This window comes from Ambystoma mexicanum, chromosome 12 (genome assembly GCF_040938575.1).
Source record: "Ambystoma mexicanum isolate Mex_15411 chromosome 12, UKY_AmexF1_1, whole genome shotgun sequence".
NCBI lineage: Eukaryota > Metazoa > Chordata > Amphibia > Caudata > Ambystomatidae > Ambystoma > Ambystoma mexicanum.
Window position 1 is genome coordinate 141,150,112 of NC_090936.1, and position 19,677 is coordinate 141,169,788.

General features: G+C 46.5%; 1 long non-coding RNA gene across 1 annotated transcript in view; it reads right to left on the reverse strand.

Annotated features, from left to right (window-relative positions):
- Window positions 1-19,677, reverse strand: part of LOC138513380 (uncharacterized) — a 228,161-nt gene that overhangs the window by 26,293 nt on the left and 182,191 nt on the right. Inside the window, exon 5 of the long non-coding RNA XR_011281750.1 lies at window positions 633-775. This is a non-coding gene — a long non-coding RNA (uncharacterized lncRNA). The remainder of the gene's footprint in view (window positions 1-632; window positions 776-19,677) is intronic.

Sequence of the window (19,677 nt, forward strand, 5' to 3'; positions counted from 1 at the left end):
TGTGTTTTTGCATCTTTTCTTCTCTATGTTTTCATGTATTTTTCAAGCGTTGTAATCTTTTTAAAGAAAACTATACCGGGCCATATTTGTTTGTGCATGCGTATTCCATTTTGTTTACGTTTATTAACATTTCTGTGCCTCCAAATCTGATGCATTATGACAGCTTCGAAAGCTCATTAACTCTCAATTGTTGGACCTGATTTTTTAAATATTTTGTGGCATCCACCAATTCGACCACAGACGTGCCAACAATATAAAAAATAGGAAACTATTTGGAGATATTTTCTCCCAACAGCAGGTTGTCATAGGGTGCATGAAAAAAAAACAGACTAATACTATGCCATAAAAATCACCCTTTTGACAAGAAAACATTCCTCAAATTTCAAACGTGGCATGTGTGTTTGGATATGGGTTTTCTTTGCTAGCTTTGCTCAATTTTTGTAGATGCATGAAAAAACCTGAGGGAAATGTTTTCTCCTTTTCTTATGCAAAGCCTGGTGTAACTTTAACTATGGTGCAACCACAGAAGTCTACATACACACACGCAGACACACACACACACACCCACACAATATCTATATGTGAAAGACACTGTTCTTTACTATGTAAACATACGACACAGACAACTTTACCTAGTCATCTTAGGAACTTTGCGTCCTCGACTGGCCTCCAACTAGTTAGCAACACTCCAAATGTGCGTCAACAATTCTCTGGTGAGGAAATCAATTTTCTGTTTGCCCCAGGCAAACAGAGCACCGGGTCACCTGGATACCAACTGTTTGAAGAAATAAAAAAAAACGCATGGCCTGCTTTTTAAAGGCACTTCATATTTTTCTGTATGTTCTTTGCAAAGACAAATATTATAAGATGGCTGCCTGTTTGGGTTGTATTAGTGTATATTTAAGGAGTTGTTCAACAGGATCTGGCATGGCTCTACAGTCTGCCTCAGTATTTAATGTTTTGGATGGGCCCACATCTCGTGCAAGGGTGGTTTATCCCAAGGGCACCCTTTAGGGCCTGATTCAGAGTGATTTCCAGAGGGATTGCCCCCTTATAAAGCACTCATGTGAATCAGGCCCTCAGCCTCCTGTGGGGAAAAGCAGGTTTCATGCCAACAATGGACAGGACTAAGCCATGCCAGTCCCCTAGGTCCTGCACACTGAGCTCAAGGGCTTCCAGATCACCTGATGCTTTTAATCCTCTTCCGAAGACTACTGGGGCTCTCCATTTGTATCATGCCTGCATGTAGCGACAGCTTGTGTCGTTAGCAAATCTTACGGTGTTCACAATACTGATTCTTGGTACAAATATGTACGTTTTGGGGTGGAATACATATTGTTTGTTTATTTATTTGGTAATGCGCACCTAACCCTTGGGTAACTGGGCGCAACAGGATAAGTATATTTTGAGTTTAGTTACAACAAATACAGTGAACACAACACACAATACATGAACATCGACCGTAGTTGCCACGTGTGGGTTACAGTGATGCAGTGGTGCTATACAGGTCACAAAATCGTGATAACCTAGGACATTGGGGCACAGTGACTTAGTTACAGTTGAGACAGTAATTGCAGTAAAGACAAGGCGCGGTTTCACCACATCACAGTTCCCATGAAACAGAGATACTAACGTTAGTTTATACAACAGAATACAACAGCATATTCTCCATCATGATAGTGTTGTATGCACCCAACACAAAATAGAAGACATCACGAGTATTCTCATACTGGAACACATCATCTGAAATTTTCCCTGGGGCAGGAACCAGGAAAATAATCTGTCAAATGAATGACTCTACCCAGTCACCGTGCCGTTCCTTTTCCAGTCTGGTCTGCTGCTATGCAGCAAGGGAAATTGAAACAAGTAATCGCTCCCCAGCCAGTCGGCCTTAACCAACAGCTTTTGTAAAGTCCTCCGTTAGACTTGTTCCAAGAGAACATGCTTTTAAAGTGAAGCACTATAAAATAATCATTGCTGCCTTAACCCTTGCTAAGAAGGTGTCTTATATAATATGTAAACAGCTGTGCTCCTTTCCAGGCTGCTTTGCAAAATATGCAGATCCTAGAGTTGAAATACTGGGCTTGCAAACCTCTTCTGGGTTATATGTCTTCAGTTAACATACTGAAAAGTGTTTTCAGTTCTGCTTCTCTGTGCCTTTGGCCAAGTACCAGCTGGGCTCCGACATCTCATCACTGTACATTGTGTGCCCCTAGGATTACTGAGTGGCCTGCCTAGAGCGCATAAACAGGGGCACCCTTAGGTCTTTCTCTTTCTATGCATAGTGCTACACTGAAAACTAGGTGTTTGCCTTTAAACATTATTTCTAATATCCTTGCAATCGGATTAAACATCGCTAATCTTAATTAGTACCCGGCACGCGCGGCTGAACAGGAATACTGTGTGGTGATTGGCTCATTTGCGAGCCATACCACACGGTAATCCCGTCCACGCCGTGCGTGCTGGCTACTCTGTTCCCGGCGAGGGGAGCGCAGCCCCTCACCCAATGAGGAGGCTCGAACCGGGGCAATCCCCGCTCTGAGCATCCCCATGGCTGGAGGCTTCCTTCGTCCTCCGCCGGGGACGCAGGTAAGATTTTATTTTTCCCCCTGCCTAGTTTCCTCCCTCCTCCCTCCCCACCCCACTTACCTTCTATCCTGCGGTCTCCGGCGGGGGACAATGCAAACATCCAGCCGTGTGGAGACTCGGAGCGGGGCCATCCCTGCTCCAAGCCTCCACACGGCTGGAGGCTTCCATCGTTCCCCCGCCAGAGACCGCGGTATGTTTTTTTATTTTTTTCCTCCCTCCCGCCCTCCTCACCCCACTTACCTTCTTTTTTCTTCTGGTCTCGGAAGCGAACGCGCTCGGAAAACTTCTGTTCCCAGCACGCCCACTCCCTATGGCCGCCATGGAAAGGAAAAACGGACTACGTTTTCCCTTTCCATGGCGGCGGCCATTTTTTTTGCCTTTTTTTTTTATTTTTATTTTTCTGTTCGGAAACGTGTTTCGGAACAGAAAAAAAGCAATTAGTACCACGACCACGGTCTAACAGGCCGGGGTACTAATGGCAATAAGCCACTCGGTGGCAGGCCAATACCGCTCCGAGGTAATGCCCCCGGGGCACCATTAACGCCCTCGCTTCTCGCGGGCCTATAACTCGCCCGGGGGGCATTACCTGGGGCGGTATTGGCCTGCGACCGAGTGGCTTATTGCCACAATCTTGAGCTGGTGTATTGTGCGGGTTCATAGGTAAATGTCTTGAATTAAAACATCCTCATCTGACACTCTGACGGTCCTTTTAACAAATAATGGCCCTCCTCAAAGTTATCAAGCTTTTTATTAGAGGCGAAGAGGAACATAGTGTGATGCAGGATCTTAGATTACCAACACTATGAGGAATCAGGTCATAGTGACTTGAACTTTAATGTTCACAGTACATAACAGTGTATCATTTGTGCACTTAATTTTGTACTATTTGATGTATGTTTTTAACATGTCTACATTGAAGTATAGTGTGGTAAGATTTTTGCATTTATGAATTTTATAATAAAACTGTTTTTTAAACCAATTAAAAGCTTAATTAAAAACAAGAGGGAGTTTATTCCAGAGTAATGCAGCTGCAACTAAGAAAGCACAACCGCCAATTCTAGAGGAACCTGGATAAAAAAACTAGAAACAGAGCGAAGAGTTCTATTAGGAATGTAGCAGCCAAATTTTGTCTGTAGGTACTCTGTTCCAAGAGCATATAAAGCACCGTGCACAATGCACAAGGATTTGAATTTGACTCGTTGGTAAATGGGCAGCCAATGGAGGCTGCGAAGAACAGGCGAGATGTGCTCAAACAAAGAAAGCCTAGAGACAACCCCAGCGGCAGAATTCTGAAGTACCTGCAGACGATTAAGGAGGTAAGCAGGTTGGGCCAGGAAAAGAGCATTAAAGTAGTCGAGCGTACCAAATACGGACAACGCTACCACTGAGCCTCGAAGATGTGATGGCAGGAAGGGAAGGAAGGGAAGGACCATTGCAGCGCTTTCATTTTAGAAGTGGCCTGTTTGACAGACTGAGTTGATTTGTTTTTCCATGGAAAGGGAGGCAGACAGAGATTTTCACACCTAAATCTTTAATAACCAGGACAGGCCGAGGAAAAGGACAGAGGGTGAGAGGCCAGAAATCGGGCGTCCAGAAAGAAACGCCGATTGGAGACCAATCGCCAAGACCCTAGTGAACACTAGTAAAGGATTGAAGACTGTAGTGAAGTGACTGGTTCTTCTGAGATCAGTAATTCACCATAATTACAAGAAAAGACTAGATTCGCAAGCACTGCGTCTGTGCAACTGCATTAAAAAATAGAAGCTTAATTTCCAAATATACAAATATTAGTTAACTGTACGACTGGTTCTCCAGCATAAGTCACACCTTTCATGTCACATGTTCTTAATGCTGCCTACGTCCTTCAAGCTTCTGCAAGCGTGATCTTTCTAACTTCTTAACTTCATTATACCGACAGCTTTATTATAAAGTCAACAAGATCTCCAAATCCAATGCCCCTAGCTGGCATCAAAACACTCTCTATTGGAATGAAACGAAGGGCCGCTGTTGATGCTTGGGAAGAGACGCACAGGAAGTGCTCAGGGCGTCTATGTTCCTGCTGAATTCCCATAAGGAATCAGTTAGGCTCCGCCCACCCCAGCACCTAAGTGGTCTGGAACTTGTCATCCAGCCTTAGAGGCATCTAGCGTTCTCTCTTGCTCAGAACGAGGACTTACTCAGAATCACACAGCAAGCCAAAAAGATCTGCAAACATTGAAACAGGCCACAGGGCAGAGGGCTCTGCAGTGAGGATGTTGAAGCAGCTGCGCTCCGACTGCCAGTCCTTCCAATTAGAATCTCAACAATAGAGCTTTGCTTTAGGTATCGGGAAACACTGGGCTGTTTTACCCATGTCTTTGCTTCCTTCTGCATTGCCCCGCTTACCTCTTCTTACCTTCACTTCTTCTGTCATTCACGGGAGGCACCAGTCAGTCGCCCTTCTTTTCTAGACCATACTCCTCGCTCTACCCCACCTTCCCCCACCCCCCACCCAATCCTTACAGCGAACCTTAACCATATCCATTGCCTCCTTGGAAATGTGACGAGGACGCCAAAGTAAATACATGAATGCAAAAGAAGAAGTAAACGCCTGAAGAAATGAATGTGGAAGAGGTCAGTGTAGAAGACGTTTTCTGGGTGAAGTAGAGGGGGGCACCGACTCAAACATGCATGACTTCCACATGTAGCAATATCTATCTATTCAGATATCGTTCTTGATTTGTGTTCGTGCGTTTCTTAGGAATGCAACAAAAACGGTGCGTATCACTTTAAATCTTTTGCTATGTTCAAATAATATAAACAGATACCTTTCACCAGTGCCTTAAGTGGAACTGCTAAATGAGCTGGGGCTCACCAAGAGGGCGTGGCCTAACGTCAGGGGTCACTCCTGGCACCCCTGCCAGGCAGCCTTTTCTAGAGATCATGGGGAGAGGGTGCTGATCTCTGCATTTATTTTCTATAGGCTTTTCTGGCAGGGGACAGCACCTCGCCTATTCAAACTTAATGGTGGCGCTGCACCTCGCCAGCCTCACCATTAAGGCTGAAAGGGTGAGGCCGCTAGAAGCTCACGTTTCTCTCCATAATGGTGGCGCCGGCCCACGGGTATCTCTTGCTTCAAGGGATGCCTCGCAGGTGCGGCGCCATCATTATGGATGAAAGGCATTTTTTTCTTAAGCTTGAAGCTCTCGCAGTGTGCGAGAGCTTCATGCTTTAGAAATAAATCCTTGTCATGTAGTGGCCTGGGCTGCCAGGGGAGACTCGTGAGCCAAGGCAGGGCCCTGCCTCAAAACGAGATTTCTGACCCTGCCGGGGCTCGGCCCTGGCTGGCCCCGGCCCACTTAAAGCCCGGCCTCTGACCCCAACGTAGTAAATACTTAAAGGACAACCAGCAAAATCATAAAAAACATCAAATGGAAATCTGAAAGAAAGTGCGAGGCACCCTAATTTGGGGTAAACTTATGAAATAATGGCTAGTGAACAAAGGGGCAGGACGCATTTATTCTCCTTTTGAAAGCCATGCCCAATGATGTCTTGCCAGTCACCCACCAAATAACTGCCAACGCAACAATTAACTCCTGATCTTGGGAGCAACCAATCCCAGGAGGAAACTCCTCCTTCTGCATGAATGGGGAATACCATGTGCAACAAGAACCACTGTTTTCTCCTCGCTTCTTTGTGCTTGTGTCTTTCTACCTTGCCCCCATTGTTTCATTGTGACATGCATTGCCTGTTCTGTTCTTCTTAACCTTGAAAATGTTTTGCTTCTTTTAACGACCAGCTGAATGTTTTCCGAAACAGCCCTGGGATGCTGGATTATAGCCGGGGATAGAAATTGACAACATTAAAATAACACCTTTGGCGAATCGTGCATCCCAATTTTTTTTTTTTTTTTAAACATAGCACTGTACAATTCGTCGCAGTTTTTTGGGTTCAAATCAGCTGCTGCTTTAGTAAGTTGTGTGAGATCGGCAACTGAAATTCGTGTTCACAAGAAGGATGGGAGAGCCCTTAAAAGAGGTCATGTACAACATCTTTGTCAGTTGCAGAAGAAACATAACTCGCTGAGCTATCTGCCCAGCTCTCATTCATGGACCTCCTTGATATGGCTTCTGCAGGGTTCGCCCTGTCCCTTCTTGAGAAATGTTCTGTTGACCACCCTATTGCTCCTGGATTGCGGACTACCAAATATGCCACACTTCAATGGAGAGGGGTCAAGATGTGTACTATGGTGGTCAAGTCTTGAGAATGCCCAACTTCTCCAACAACATAGTGTAACCAGTAGGGGCCATAGGACTTTCCAGGAGCAGTAGACTTGGAGGACGAGGCTCCCCAACAAGCCCTGTCATGCCACCGACTGGCCACACAATAATGTGACCTGCACCAATTGGTTGTGGCGTGGACCGATCCAGGGAAAGCTTGTGTAAAGATTTCAGATGGGAATGAAGGAAAAGGGAAGGGGGCAAGATTAAAGCGCGAGACTTCTGAATGGACTGAGGTGGAGGGTAGGGACTAGATCCTAGACAAACCAGTGTCTTCTTCCCGGACAAAAAGTGTTGTCAGATGATATGACGGAGTTTAGTTAAAGGACTGATCAATTTTACTACACCGTTTAGATGCCTCCGACCATAGACTTCGACTTTGCAAAAGATCTGTGTCAAATCTAACAACTTGTCCGAAAATAAGTGCTGAAAGTAGCACAGCCATATGTTCAAGTAGATCTATTGCCGGAGCAGGTCAACGTGTCACTCTGCTGGTTTGGCAATACAAGGCGCAGGGTTTAATGTCATAACCTTTGGACTTTCCACCAGAGGAGGACATTTTGAGGTGCCTTTGTTGCAGCAAATGGAAGGCCCGGAATTATGAAAAACCAGATGCCAAAAAAAGGTTCAACGTCGGACCAGATGTTTGATAAAGTGTACTGATGTGTGAGGAGACTGGGTTCTAAAGTTCAACTTTGAAGCATCTGGGATCAGCTTGCGCGCAAAATCTGGGCGCCGAGGCTCTTAATAAATAGATAGCTCCCTAACCGTAGGCCTAGGCCGGTGCCCAGCAGCAATAAACGCAGACGCACTGTGTGCTCTGGGATGCTAGTGAACATTAAAGGGGAGACTTCATAAAATGATGGCTTTCTGGGCCATTGCGGGCAGAGCAAAGTGTGTGATCAGAAACCTGCTCCCGCCCCCTCCGGGGTGATGGTATCTTTCCGGCTCGAGTGTCAAAGTTATAAAGTAAAACAGGTTTGGAATTGCTGAGGCAGCCGTGTGCGTTTTGACAGAGCACCTGCGATTAAGTGTCAGCTGTGGGTAATGATGGGGGCTGTGCACGTGGCAAGCAGCTGCAGGGCTGAGCGTGAGCTGCATCCCTGATGGAAGGTGGGGGCCTGTTATGTGCCTGAGTACACAGCCTTCCATTGGGGGCCAGTACACAGGGCACTGCCTTGGTTGCAAACAATGCGTTCCCGAAGGGAGATCGAGTGATGTGGTCAGCCCTTTCCCATTCCCGGCGGTGAGGGGGGGGGTCTCCTGGTTGCAGGCTAGCCATGCAGTGTTTGGCTTCCTCCAAGTAGGCAACAGTGCAGTGATTATGGTATAGTCTAAGTGGACAGAGGGCCATTGGTAATGTCTCTCCCTACTGCTGTGCCATAGCAGAAAGCCAGCTGCCCTTGAACACCCCTGCCCTGATCTCTACCAAGGTACAATTTGCACAGAATAAAGGCTAGTAAAGAGTTCAAGTCCACTGTTCATCTGCAATGATGGAAACCACAGTGACTGTATCATGGACATGGGAAGGTCGGACCTACTAGAGACACTTCAGACACCCAGAACTAGAACGTGAAAACAGGGTTGCTACTGGACTATGAACAGTTTTAAAAGCATCGCCATGCATTGTTTTAATTGGTATTGGATGGGCAGAGACCAGCTTGGCTTACTGAATTGCAAAAAGTAGATAGGGTCCATTTGGAAAAAGTAGACCGCGCAGCCCAGTTCCACACAGGATTGGAGAAGAAACGTGCCTTTCCTGCAGGCAGTATTTCAATGCTCACCCTTCTTAGCCCAGAAAGTACGGAGAGGCGCTATCTGAACCCCGAATGAGGAACAGGCTCTGGAATCAGAGGGCGGGGCCCCATTGAAGGATGCAGTGCCGGTCGTGCACGGCTAGAGTGGCAGCTGCTCCGCTACGCATTGCCTGCACAGGCCCCTGGCCAGACTATGCCTGCTCAACAGCACAACAGAAGTGAGGCGTGTGCCTGGGGGAGATAGATATAGATCTTGCTGCGGAAGCCATGGTCTTCTTGCAGTGAACCAGGCTATTTCTTTTATATTCCAGCTGCACAACCCATGTTTCCTTAGGCCCTCAGACCAGTGCATTAGAAAATGGTGGCAGGCAACCCTTGCGGTGGCTGGACGAATTCTAGAGAGGCGAATGGTGTCCATGACCAGAATAAAGAGGGGCAGGGGAAGTATTCTTAGGCTGGAGCCACACGGGGCATAGACATCACCACAACTGGCATAGGATGCCCATGCACTGGCGCGTTCTCAACGTCACTGGGCCAAGTAAGACCGTTGTTTTGTTCTCCCATGTGCACCTCCCTTGCCTTGTAGCGCTCTGATACACTTATGTACGAGCGCGATAGAAATATCAACCAATCAATCATAGGGAGAGCGCTGTGGTGTGAACGAGTGCCGCGGGTGCATACTGATGTAACCAGGCGCTACGTGAGGCATTTTAGAATATATGGAGCCACGCAGGAAGTGTGGCGGGGACAGTAGGCCTTGAGGTCATTATTACTTCGATAAGGACGTCCAACAGAAAGGCATGCATGGAACTTGACCACGCAAGCATCTGGCATACTGTGCTAATGGCGCCTGGCTTCTGTGGGATTGAAGATCCGTTCAACTGAAGGCACCACCTGCAAATGAACTGGCGGGCGAGCAATTGTTACAGCGAAAGATTTGCATGAACTAAAGATATTGCGAACTGTGCCTTCGCCTGCGGGCAAGCGAGCGCGGCCATGTGACGCACTATCTAAGGACTCCTAGTGTAAAGGTGAGGAGGAATGGTTTTCAGTGCCATTTCAGTGTCAGCAATGTGTGGATTTTTCACCAGATGTCAGAAAAATTGGGGAAGACAGGCACCACAGTGTTTAAAAGAAAACTAGTAGTTTATCTTGATATAATTAAAACTTCGAGGAGTATTACAGATACAACATGGCCAATGCACCCCGGGCAACAAACTTCATCAACAAGCCCTGAAAAAATGATTTCAGAGGACTGTGTGCTTACAACGAGGATTCAAAAGCTAATCACCATAAAAGAGTTTACAAATATATACATATTGAAGAATGTCTAACTCTATAACTTCAACTGTGGTGAGAAAACAGACACTGATAGTGCGTCACTGCCAAGGCATTTCTGACATCCATCCAGCTGCCACATGGGCGAATGCATTACACTATATGGAAAACCCCCAGTGACAACATGCATTCACATGACATCACTGGCGTCCATATTACTCTCATCCAATCGGAAGCAGCCTATCTCTTGGCAGTTTAGATATGCATGGGGGGCGTGGCCACTACAAGGTTATGCCTTACACCCGTAAGTAAGCCTTTCAGACATGTCTCTGGATTTAAATTATGAATGAAGGAAAAGAAATCGGACCACAGCTGAAGTTCTAGCTGAACGATATTGTTCAATATGAAATGTGTGCAAATTGTTCACGGTGATCGGCTGATGAAATCCCCGAGCTGTCATGCTTGAAGGAAGTTGTCAAGTGATGCTACTCACACAACAGGACCTTTGTCTAAAATATTTCCCCTTAAAATGAAATCCCTGGTCCCTGGATGGTTATATGGTGTCTCATGCCAGAAGTCTGCTGGAATTGGTGAGAGGGTGCAGCTTGATGGGGCGTCAGAGCTGCTCCGACTTCCCTTGGCTGAGCGGGACTTGTGTGAGGCCAAAGTGATCCAGGACTGTGCGAGGGTGGCTTGGTAGCCAGACACAATTGTGTTCAAAGACCTTGTGGGGTGATAAATGAACAGCATGTCCTCCTGCATGTCCTCCTAACCAACATATGGACAAGTCCAACACACCAGGACACCTTCCAGTGATTTCTCTTGGAAGAAAGCTTTCGGAAGATATGCCCAGTTCAACCACCACGGAAACATCGACTACGTTTAAATGGCTGGAGCCTCCAAAGGTCTGCTTGCTTGAATTCTGAGCATGCCAGCCTCGTATTATAAGATGGGGCTATGGTACCAGAGACACGAGCAGTAACAGGGACATCAAAGATGATGTCTGCAGTGTAGAGCGAAATGGCTTGGTGGGTACGTCATGCTATTCTGAAGGAACACACACGTTTGTCCTTGATACAAGCTTCCGATGCAGGTCCTTACACGGCGAAATGTGTGCTAAGAACGCCGAGGTATTATCCCTTCAAGTGTGCTTTCGCCTGGCTTGCCTTTATTAAATGTGCATTTGCTCTGGCTGGCACGACACAATCCCAGTCATTTCAAAATGGAGGCGAACAAGAATGGCATGATTGGGAAATGCGTTCCAAGATCCCCGCCAGGAGGCCTTTAATATCCAGCAGCGCGTCGGACTCTAAAAAGAACGAAGGTTTCTTTAAAGGTGCTCGGACCGAGAATATATATTTTTTTTCCTGGTGAAAGTCTATTTCTGCTTCCAATACTGATAAGTTAAGAGCCGCAGCTGCAGTGAACTGTACGCCGAGTAGGTTTGCGCGGTGCATGACCGTAAAATCGACGCCAGACTAAAAAAAAAAAAAAAAAAAAGTCAATTAACATTTGTAATTATTGTAATTATACCTACCACCTGCAGTGGGCTCGAGATCAGAGGTCGTCTCGCGTGATAGCGATGGCTTGTGACCCAAGACAAAACAATGTTTCTGTCAGGTAAGGTAGCTCAGTGTGATAAGCACATGTGTACAATGTCGTTGTTATTTTGCAGAACATAACGTTTTCTGTTTAATCCAGCTACAAAACCAAAACCTCATTTTAAAGCATATTTGTTAAAGTTTGATATATATACTACGTTGAGTTTTCAAGACCCTACTTTGATATATGGTATGCAAGTGTGTCGGGAGCACTGGGTGGAGGGAGCGCTCGCGCCAGACCCGGACCGTAGCCCTTAGGACTCTGGACGTGGAGCACTCATTAAGCGCCGCCCGCTGTTGACACAAGAGCTCAGGCTGAACCACAGCGCCCTTTGTGTCCCCTCCCCGCCCGCCCCAGCCGCCGCAGCCAGACAGAATGGCCCGCAGCACTCGGCCCGACCGCGCCGCCCCGCCCCACACAACGCAGGCGAAAAGACAATCCGCACGCCAAGCCTTCCTAATTAGCATGGTTAAACTTGCGGTCAGCCCGTCATCACTCACCTTCCCGCCCCTCCCCCACACCACCCCTCCCTCCCCTCCCCGCCGAGAAGCGCTTGCCTGCAGACAGCGAGCATCTGTGGTACACCACACAGCTCAGCATTCCTGACAAAGGTATGACAATATTACCGTGGTGATGGATTAGTGGTCTGCGTTTTAGCGAGTTAATCACAGGAGAGTGACCTCTGCAACCGCAAGGCCAACTTCCCCAAGAAGCCGAGAAATCTGTCATCCAAGCTCCAAGAGCGCTCTCCCTTGAGTTCTCCCTTCCCACGCGCACATTCGCTCGTGTGCCCCTTTCCCCTAAACCAATCCCTCGATTCCACTCTCCTCCTTTCCCCCTCTCGCACATGATCTTTGCACTTCCTCCTTCCCTCCCCCGTCGCCCATACCCTCTCCGCTACGAGCTGGAAAACCACGTCTTACCTACTCACGCCAGTGAACAAGTGACCTCTCTCTAAAGATCCATTTGTCAGGGGAATCAAACTTGAGCATTTCATACATGGATCTAACTGCAATGATGTTTGTTTTTAGATTAGGAATCGTGAACGTGGCTAAAGTGTCACACCACGACCACCCCGAGCTGGTGCACCAGACCACCAGGAACATCAGAATCCTGGCAGTGCTGGAAATGGAAAAGGAATTACTGGGGAGTGAAGGGGGGGGGGGACCCTCTCCTCCTTGAAGGGACAGGGCTGTGTGGCGGGGAAATGACAGTAAGGAGGGGGGCTTTGACTGCTGGTAGTTCACACAAGCTTCATAAGACATTTGCCATAGCTGTGCGATCCAAAAACGAACATTTCACACATGCCTGTACCCAAGGAGGGTGCGCTGCACAGGGTGGCTGGCGCGCCAATGAGTTTATTGACAGGATCAGAAACATCCGATGATCTATATCGGAGCAGCTGTTCTTTAAGTTTTTTTTCTGTTTATGACAGCACTATGGTAGGGAGCGCCATGCAGGTCCATTGTTGACCATCGGACAGACAACACTTGGTTTATTTTGCTGTAGCGACTGCTTTCCTTTTCACGCTGCTGATGTGGGTTGGGATGGTGGAGCAGTCATATCTTTAAAGAAGTGCTCTTTAAACAGGAGTGGCATTATTCTGCGTTACTTTCTGCGGATGAAGAGCAACTATGGGCGAAAGTGGCTCTTCTGGGGATGGATAGTGCCAAGAATAAGGTGTCAGAATTACAGGGAGTCCCATTACACTAGGAGGGTGCACGGACTAATTTAGCTTCGCTCATTCAACTATCTTTCATTTCTATGAACCTTTGTAAAGCCCAGCCTACACCACGATGGCCCCTTAGAGGTAGGCCAAGAGAGCAGGCAAAAGTTATTCATGGGACAAGAATCAAACCTTGATCACCTTTCAGATGGTAGGGTGATGGGCTGTGGGCCGGTGGAGGGAGAGAGAGGGAGGGTTGTAGACATGGAGAAGGCACATCCATATGAATATCTCATGGGGTTAAGTCAATCGATTTTACATCTAGCCAATTTTATATGTAAATGTCAGATATCGTAGTCCATATAGAATGCGCTGTCATGAGATGGCTCACACACATTTCCAGAGTGGCATAAAAGGAAAACCACAGCACATTTCTCTCAAGCTGTGACCTTCTCCACATCCTGGCTCCTTATACATGCGATAAGCAGTGCATCCGGACATCCCCCGTTACACAAAACTTTCTGTCTAGGGAGCTAGATGTAAAAGTACCAGCCGATGGGTCCGGTGTTCCGTCTCCGCAACGCAAGCATGTGACAAACCTTTTTTCCCATGATCCTCTTTGGACGGCTGGTACTCATGACCATAAATGGAGATGTTAGAGGGATAGGAAGTAAACCAACATTTCAAAAATGGGAAAATGAGGAGTAATAATAATTTTGCATTTATATAGCGCTGCGAACCCTCAGGCATCTGAGCGCTGCTTATTATTACCCACGGTGTGTGGTGCTCATTTATCAACCTCGGAAGGATGAAAGGCTGAGTTTGGCCCTGCCGGGATTCAGCAGGCTCAGCACAGATGTCAAAGCGAGCGCTCTACTCGCTGTGCTATCGGACCGGCTAATGAATAGTTAAAGCTTCACATTAACAAAAAACCTTCAATTTCATCAAAAACAGAAGTCTTCAAGTAAAGGCCATTTCAGGCAATTTGTCAACACGATACAGTTTTTATTGGCTCCTGGATGTGCACTGGGTTAGGGTCTGAGGATGGCAGTACTTTGGTGGGATGGGGGTTCGAATGATGCTTGAATCAGAAAGTTTTATCTTCACAACCATAAGCCACTCCACGTATATGGATTAAAAAAGAAAGCACATCTGGCCTTAATCACTACAAAGTGCATCATTTACTGCAGTTTTCCCATCTCTTTCAAGCCGCATTAAAATGTTTAACTGTTACTGCGAGAAACCTTATTTGGGATCGTTAATGGCATTTGAGTGGCCACTGATATATGCTGGTATAGTTATTATTTGAGTGCATGGCCTACAACAAGCAGCATGGTCTTTAAAGGGATCAATGGGGTCAAAGGTCATGCCTGAAGATTGCGCGCAAGAATATGTCAGAACACCTCAAATACCGTACATGCCTGAAAATGTATTTTATATCCTGCTTGAGTAGATTTGATGCGCCGCGTGTTGCCCCCCCCCCCCCCGCCCCTCTCACTCTTTTCACCAGCTTGTTCAGGAAGCAAGGTGAAGGCAGAGGACACGGTTCCTAGGTTATGACACATTTCGAGCCTTGTCACCTAGCAGGTGTTGCTTCTGACGAACACACAAATCTGCCTCACTCATCATGACCTTTTCAGTAAAAACTGTGTACTACATTCTGCAACCGTGTCGCGGGCGACATTGTAACCTGGTCCTCTTGCTACCTACTGTATTCCGCATGTGCCACCTTTCTGTAACTCTTGTTGCTCATCAGGTCTATGCGCCCAGTTACCCCAGGGTTTGGCTGCGCTATACAAATAAATGAACTAAACTAACTAAACTAAAGACGAACACATGTTTCGTGTGCATATGTGTTTTCTAGCACTTCAACGGAAAGTGCAGACAAGGGCAAAAGCGCAGTAGAAGATTTTGCTTCAGATATTTTAAAAGGAAACCATACACTTGCCAGACTAACCGTGTGCTTAGAATGCCACAAATCTCCATCTAAACACCTCACTAAAGGCACAGTTAAACAGAACACCAACCTGTGCCGGTATATAGTGGCAATTATTTCACAATTTGGTAGCAAGAAAAATACAATATTGAAACACATTTTGGGGCTTTCGAGCTGAATTAAAATAGGAATTGGTGGCTGCTAAATCTACACAATTATACTGCTAATTTCCTTATTGTGTCGTCTTGCTGAAGTTGAAACCTAGCTTATGCATTTAGAGTTCTGTGATTTTCATGGCGCGTAGGGCTCGGAAATACAACGGCTGTGGTTATTGTATATAAAAATAGACCTTGACCTGTCCCTCAGACTAAGCAAAATGTAGAAGCAAAAAATATTTGGGGCATACTCGAGGATGAGGAATTTTAGGTTCTTTGTTGTGCATGCAAAATCACTCAACAGGCCCAATGACCCGTTTGCTGGGATAGTGTCCGCTAAGGAGGGTTTACAACCAAGCCTTAGCTCGCTAAGCCATGAACCCAGCAACTTGGTCACTCAAATGCTGCAAGGTATTTCAGACTCCAGGGATATCACCCACTCTGCACTGGATGTTGCTTTTTTCCTGCATGATACACAAGTTGATCATTATGGCTTTCAGAGACTTGTCAGAAAACAGACCACTTTATCTCCTGCCTGGTGTTCCAATACGTGCACAAACTAAGGTCCACAGGAGAGTTGCGCCTTGTCATTGCATGCAGGATCCAAAAGGTGCAGGGAAAGCACACCTGCTCCAGTGCAGCTGCAGTAGGCTGGTATACTCTGCCCCCTCCACCAAACGTGTCCCTCTTCCAGGCTCGAAGATAAACTCACTTGTCCCTCTTGGTATATTTTTTTAAATTATGTCTGTACAATGTGCAGTTACCTCCAAGTATGGCTTAGGAACAATTGAATGAAATATTCATCACTTCTCAAGGAAAGTGTGCTTGTTATTTAGTGTGCAACAGGTTCGGCGTCCACAGCATGGGAAAGAGAGCACATCAACATTATTGTGTTTCATATAAACTGTAGGTTGTTTTAAAGGTTTGCTTCATAATGTTGCAGGCTCTTGCCATTGACCAACCCTCTAACATGGCTGGCAAAGGGTGTCTGATGATTCCATGTTTGCATGCAGCTGGGACCATCACTGTCTTGACATTTCGTATGTCAGCCCCATCGCTGACTATCGCCGCTGAAGCTATAGGGGGTGTGCATCTAGGATGGGTACTAGGATAGTACATTAAACCTATGGCTGAGCTCGCAACCCACCAACATCAAACCAAGGTTTTAAGAAATTCCTGCTCCCAGTTACGTATATCAGAGATGGTTTCGAACATGAATCAATCAAATTCAACTGGACAAAGAGGAGGGCTGGCAAGACGTGCAGCTTAAATGAAGACCTATACTCGGGGCAAAGGACGCCGGGGCACCAGGGCTACATGGGAATGAAATGGAAACCCTGCCCATGGAAGAACTCTGCCAGCCTTCCGCTGTTTTATGCCAGCCGCCTCCTTTTGAAGTCCGCGAGGAGCGCGATTGATATGTAGGTGCCTGCTTAATAAGGCCATGCGTGTCTGAGGCCTTGGCCCGTACCACAAAGTCTCCATTAGTCGATGAAGCCTTCGAGCTGCAGCATGTGAAATGAGCGCTTGGCAAACCTTTCCGGCCATCTGTTTGCCCCAACTTTATTTAGCCTCCTCAACATTCCCCGGACGGAGGACATGGAAGCCGCTAGGCGGTACAGGACCAGAGCAACTGTAGACAGCAAGGAATGTAGACGGACACGCAAAGTGTTTAAAATAGGAAACACAGGCTCTGCGCCCGAGGCTCACCCAGCAGGTGTGAGTGTATGTCAGGCGCATATATTAATGGGGCTTCTATTTCACGCCTATGACTGCTGGCAGTCCTGTCAGATGTAGATTGGCATTTCGGAGAAAGTCAGACAGGGTAACCTCCTGCTAACCTCCAGCTTGGCTCATGGCCACTGGTGAGGATTTGGTAGACGTGTCCATTACGGTCGCCTTCATTAAATCTTTTTTTCCCCCCCATAAAGAACCCATTGTTTTTGCTCAATAAACCCCAAGGACAATGTCGCTTTAAGAAAGAACATTTGGAATGATAATGTGGAAAGAGAAGACGATTCTGGCCTTTTCTGGAAACCTCCATAAATTATACACTACACTTTTGCAACCATGCTGGCATGAAAAGCGCTCAACCAGAATGCCCGCTTTACAGAAGGTATCGGGATATACATGGTGGTTTCCTTGCGCCACCTCGCCCTCTTTTCACCATGCTTTATTTTACGGCTCTCATCCTTTCTTGACTGCTATGTTTCTGAAGCTGCACTAGTGAGGTCTGGCTAGAGAGAAGTGTAGCTCTCTGCCAGAGCTCTTGCAGGTACATCTTAGAGAGGCTCTGCTGGCACACGGCTGCTCCTGGGTGCAGTAACAGTACCTGATGGACCCGCTGCATTGCCACTCTGCCCTCTCCCATTATTGGAAATAATGTAATGCAACTAAAAAGCCCCTAAATTGCACTTGTCTTCACCCTCCCATTGTCACCCACTTTCATCCCTCTCGTGCCCAACCCCCCCCCACCCGACCTCGCAGCATTTCTGCTGCTGCACCAAGGCTCCAAATGCACTGATAAGTGAAGTCTCGCTTTTCCAATAGTTACCCATTCAGGACTGAACACTGGAGAAATTGGTTCAAACAAAAGCAAGACTACAGAATTGCCTGACCCTCGATGTTAGGATCAGCCAGTGGAAGGAAAAGGGAATTGCCTTCCCCATAAAAGCAGGATCCAGCAAAACTAGTGTAGGGGTCATAATAAAACATGATGAACAGTTCAAGAGAGGAATGGTGGATTCGGATGAATGCTGGTGTTGTGGAAATGGATTGGGTAGCTTGGAACATTTACTATGGGACTGTGTGCGAGTACGGGGATTTTGGCACGATGTTTGTTGCATCTGTTTGCGTGTTCTGAATGCGGATGTTGCATTGGACTTCAAAACAATGATTTTGGGAGGTGGTGAATTGCTTGAGGACCTCTCTGTCTCTCAGAAAAAAATCTTGCTCCGAGGGGCAGGTGTGGGCAAGACGATGGTATTAAGGGGCTGGAAATCTCGGATTGCACCCAATGTCGCGGATTGGATTGAAGGGATGACCAGTCTTGCAAATATGGAAAGAATGATTTACAAGAGACAAGGGAAATTGTCATTGTATGCAAAGATTTGGCATGACTTTATGATTTTGTACTAGTTCTTTATCTGTAAATATGTATATTGTATTCTGCATGTTGTTACATTGTTTTGATTGTTATTCATTTGCTTTGATGGACTGCTTATTGTTGTAATATAAATGATATAAATAACACATTTTTTTAAAAAAAAAATACATAATGAACAGGAGTGAAAAACCAGCTCCTGGATCTCACACCATAAACAAGAGCTCCCTCTGGAGCTGGTTTACAGCGTGCTACAAATCTAACTTCCACGTGCGATGCAATGAATATATGCATGTCTACTAAATAGGACCCATTATATTTTAAATGCTTTCTCCGAGTGCCCCAACGCTCTGTGATACAGAATCCGAAACAAGCATATAAAATGCATTTGAACTGTCTGTTTATATGTAACCATTGCAACAATTGTAACTTTTCTCTGTAAGATAGCGCACAGATGCCTCTGGGCTTGACGCGCAATATAAGCCACACAAATAAATCAGTTACTTACGCGTAGGCATGTTTGTGTGGCACGAGTGTGTGTGTTTCCACTCAGTCCTTCCCTGTGGACCGTCCCTTAGACAGAGGGAATTTTCTGGGTGAGGTGACTAGTACAGCCGTGATTTCACACAGAAACCTGGCCTGGCTGCCGCACGGTCCCCCTTGTGCAATGCTCAGGGTTAAGTGGAGCTCGCGTACACCACGCACCCATACCAACTTAAATCTAAAATGCACATCTCACACACGACAGGGCTGCGTCTCAAGGCATCTGATTTCCTGCATGAGGTTATACTTCTGGGTTCAGATCTTTCAGCTGCTTCTACCTTTACTCGGATACCCCAGCAAATGACATCCCTTCCGCACACCTGCGATGCTGGGGAGGTTTGATGATAGGCTGGAACCCTTGGCATTCAGATAGCATTATGCCACCGTTAGTGGTGCCCGACGTGAAGCTTGACCAGATAATGCCATTCTGTTTGCAGGGGAACGTTTTACAGACACGTAAGAAGTGTAGGACGTGTTTTACAATAGAACGTTCAAAACTAGCCATTTGGTCATCCTTTGTAGAGGTGTGTTGTGTTTTTTTGGAAAGCCTGCCCTCCGCTCCGCCACAAGAGAATCTTCCGGGGCAGGCTTTTACCATGTTTCTGTCCTCTGCCACTCTGTGTTGCGTGCTATTCTGCTCAGCATTTAAGATCAGAGAGCTATGACATATAAATAGTTAACATTAAAATGCAATGTTTAATCCTGCTGACTGCTAAGTATTTGCAAGCAGAATTCTTCAAACAATAAATTGCAAGACGCATCAAAACGTTTTGCATATTTGTTATCTAG